The 4283-nt window shown below is 49.2% G+C and overlaps 1 pseudogene; it reads right to left on the bottom strand.

Moving 5' to 3' along the window:
• Positions 1-468: 468 nt before the first annotated feature.
• LOC143656192 (chromatin remodeling regulator CECR2 pseudogene) lies at positions 469-4035 on the bottom strand (annotated as a pseudogene).
• Between the last annotated feature and the right edge of the window lie 248 nt (positions 4036-4283).

Here is a 4283-nt window from a genome sequence, read left to right as displayed (position 1 = left end):
AAAAGCTACCTTAAAAGGCAACAGGAAAATTCTCTAAACTGGACCCAGCTCCAAACACATTAATAGTACAAGTAGTGAACTGTACCTTCCTTCCCTATATATACCTGAGTTTAGTTGCTCATGAAAGTTTAAAAATACCACTCCATTCTTAAGTAGGCCCCCTCCTCAGTTTAAAATTATTTTCCCTCTATGAAAATCTCAGGATTTGGAACAGTAGCCTAATTCCACGTTCACTTGTTCTTTTTGAATGTCTCCATTAGCTCTGCAAGAAAGTCCTGACCCAGGACCTTTGGGACCTATGTGCGCTCATCTAAGGAGTGGATTCTAGGGCCCCACGAATGTCTTCAGCTCTTGGATGGCATGAAGGAAGCACTGTGAAGGATGGAGGGAATAGGAGTAGTGATGGGCAAGGATCACTTCCCCAAATTCTCCATATTCTTCATGTGCAGCTTTCCATGTCCTTGGGGGTTATATTTCCTCCTTGGACAAGCTCGGATCCAGAGGAAGGGTTAGGGGTTTGTGTGGTGGCAGCTCTTCCTGTGATGCTATTGGAGCCAGGGTCTTTAGGAACAAGGACTGTGACTGTACAGGATGCATCTGCATTCCTGACGGTCTGTACGTTTCCTGGAAAGGTCCCCTTATCCCACTCCCAGTGCCAATCTGTTCCATCATTACAGCCTGAAAGTACTCCAGGCCCTCCTCCTGGCAGTAATAGATGGGGCCCTCCTGTGGGAGGCTTTTGGATTGGGCAGCCACTGGATGGTGAGGGGGGTGAGCAGCCGCAGGGGTAGAGTAAGCCCTGGGCTGGAAATGACTGGCCAGCCACTGAGGTGTATAAGGAGGCCCTGTTTGTAGCATTACACCATGGTGTGGGAAAGGAGATGAACCAAAATCCATCCTGAATTCAGAGGTGGAGGAGGAGTTCCATAAAGATATTCTTGGGTTGACAATGAACTTGATAGTTTGGTAGCTGCATTATGGTTGTCCAGGTCTAAAAATTCTTTGGGACTCCCTGGCCTCTCCATAGATTCATCCAGCTTCTCTTCTTCTTGGTCAGGATCCTGTCCATGGGACGATCTTAGCAGCCATGGCATCCACTCGGGTTGGGGTAGTTAAAGCAGCATTTAGTGTCTCAAGGACTTGCTTATTAGCCATGGCATTAGTATCTGAGAAGAGGGGCTTTGGTGGGAGTGGTTGGCCAGGTGGCCCACGTGGGCTTCCCTGGGAATGGAGAGGTCTCTGCCAGTCAGAAAAGCCCCGTGGACAGGTATAATAAGGAGTTCGCTAATAGCGATGGTAGGAAGGCTGGGGAGGGGAGTGGATGGCTGGTAAGAGTATCTCATTCCATGGTGGAGGTGATACTGTGGGAAAACTCCCGAATGAGTGTTATTAGACTGAAAGCTCCTACGGGGAAAATGCTGAGGATGTGATACTGAGGATTTCCCTCCTATCGCAGGGCCCAAACCCTGCAGGACTAGATTGATGTGGTAATGTGCAGCTGAATTTAGATATTCCAGGCCAGGCATATACAAGGGAGAAAACTGGCTCATGGTGCCTCCAATCAAACTGGGATCCGTGTAGGGAGGCGTAGTTATGTTCTGATCTGTACACGGCAGGGTTTCGTGCGACACTTTGCCTTAGGGGCAGAGAGGCTTTTCTGAACCACCAAGCCCTTCCCCTCAGATTCACACGGGGATGCTTCTCCCATCACACCATTTTCGGATAAAGCCCTTCTGTCTGCCACAGTGGAGAAGTCTCTCATGCATCCTTGGGCAGCTGGGCTGGTATAACTGCTATCCGAGGGCCGGGCATTCTTGCCCTTTGTTGCTTTATGTTGTCTCCAGGTTCCAAGGACTTACTTTTGAGCCCTGGGCCCTCTGTCTCCCTTTCTTGTAGTGAGCTCTGCCTGGTGTAGGCAGTCTGTAGGGGAGGTGTAGGACGAGGTCCTTATTTGAGGTACCACCCCCATGAAGCACCAACACTTTCAGGTCTCTCCTCAAACCCAGGCAAAGGCTCTGCTTGGTCATTGTTAGGCTCTTTTGTTTCACTGTTATCCTGTGTCCTCCCATGGTCCCCCAAGACAGGTTTGGGGGCTGCCACAGTTACTGAGGCTGAGTGAGCTGACTGTGGAAAAAGGCCAAGTAAATGGTGGGGGACAGGCTGTCGGGAGTGGTAAGGCACACCTGGAGGGCAAACATGGGAGGACAACTGCTGCATGGCAATTATCTCTGCGCTATCCATCATGGGAATCCATTCCTGGTATCCCGTGGAGGGCCTGGGTGGACGCCCCAAAAAGAGAACTCTGTGCTGTGGCAGAAGGGGCCTGTAACTGGTGTCCAGTGGATTTACAGGGTTATTACATTTATCCTGAAGAAGGAACTCCATGAAGTAGGAAACTTGATTGTTCAGTCCCCACTGGTTTGGGGGGAGAGGTGGTCTCATCACTCATGAATCCATCATGAGACCCAGAGTGCGAGGCTGATAAGAGGGTCCTGCCCCATGGGGGGCTTCTCATCTGGCCCTAAGGGGCCCGGTTTGCAGCATTATGGTTCCCATTCCAGACAGCAGAGTGTACTCAATTTAGGTACTTGTAGGATTGGTACATGTGGTTGGGAGGAATTTCTGAGCTTTCAGTAAAATCTGGGGGTCAGGCTGGAGCCCATCATGCCTCAGAGGACTAAATCCTGGCTGGAATTGAATAGGGGGATACATGCTCCCATCTTGACTGGAGCCACTCATATGCCCAGGCTGCAAGGATCCAAGAATGTGACCCCATGTTAGAAAGATGTGTTAGCCCCCTACACATGAGCTTCTCTCAGGTGTCCCTAGCCTGGGTCCTCGGTGATGGTTAATTCCAACTGGAGGCTCCATGGCCAAAGGTTGATGCTGCTGAACAGGCTCTCCAGGGTATGGTTTTGGGACTCTAGGGGAGCCATATAAATTGGCAGGATCTGATCCGTGCAGTGGGCCGAATGTTCCTGGTACTGTTGGCCTCATCTGGTTTAAAACAGGTGCCTGGTTGGACATCCCACCATAATGCAGGGAACAGGAAAAGCTTCGGTCATTGAAAGGGCCCACCTCCCGAGGGGGCTGTGCAGAGCTGCTCCTCTGATTGTCCCCAGTGGAGGGGGCTTGGCGTGCAGGGGGCAACAATTTCCCTCCATTCTCCACAGGCTGCTGCTTCCTGCTGAGTCCATCAGGGTCTCTAGAGCGGGTCCATACGTGGCTGCCAGCACTTTGCCCGTCACGACTCCATCTCTTCTCCTGCTTTTCATCCTCTCTGATTCAAAATTCTTCATCTGTGTCTCCATCTTCACCAGGGAATTGTTTTTGTCATTGTCCGATAGAAACACCTCTCTAAGTTGTCAGACGTCTTGGTATACTCACTACTTTCCCCATTATCTTTTCGACAATTCCTGAATATAGTCTTCATGCCATTTACAAATTCCTCCTTGGTACAGTATAAGCCTCCATTCAGGTTTTTCTCCATGCTTGAAATACATCCACAGGAACCTTAATAATCTGATAATAGTTGGGCGCATAAGATTCATCCGTAGAGTCCAGAAAGGGCCTAGAATCCTTGCTAGCCTTTACAACATCTAGGACTTTACACACGGCAGTGAAATCATCATCCAACTCAAAGAGGTCTTTAGTCTTTTTTTCTCCCCTCATGGGAGAATTGGGGTCTAGGTGGGAGAGTTCTGCAGGGAGTTCCTTCCCTTGAGCCAGCAGCCAGGCTCGTTCTTCCCTGAGCTCTCGCCTCTTAGCACGATCTTCCACTGCCTTGACCTTTTCCTCCAACTCCCGTTTCCTCTTTTCCTTTAACGTCTGCTCCTGCTCCTTTTTCTGCACAGCCAAAAGAATTTGACGTTCTTCCTTCTCCTCTTTGCGCTTCTGATTTTCTATTCTGTTATGCAGAGGGGTCTCCTTCTGGGCAATCATGCTGCAAATCTCAGGCAGGAAGTCCTCACTGAGGGACTTAGAGAGCTGTCATTCTTGTACGGATGTCCTCTCTCGAAAATACGAACAAAACATAACTAAAGAATTTTCTAGAAAATATGTTTCTGGAAGACATAAATTGATCTCAAGGGGAAGATCTGAGGAGCAATAAGGAATTAAAATGGCAAATGTGAGTAAGCATAAACAAATACCAAGGGCAAAAACCCAACAAGAACAATTTAAAATTTGAGGGGTTAAAAAAGGTAAAGGGTGGTGCGACGGTGGCTCAGTGGCAGAGTTCTTGCCTGCCATGCCAGATACCTGGGTTTGATTTCCAGTGCCTG

Source organism: Tamandua tetradactyla, chromosome 2, assembly GCF_023851605.1.
Source record: "Tamandua tetradactyla isolate mTamTet1 chromosome 2, mTamTet1.pri, whole genome shotgun sequence".
Classification (NCBI taxonomy): domain Eukaryota; kingdom Metazoa; phylum Chordata; class Mammalia; order Pilosa; family Myrmecophagidae; genus Tamandua; species Tamandua tetradactyla.
Note: the sequence above shows the minus strand (reverse complement) of the source record. Positions and strands in the feature narration are given on the sequence as shown.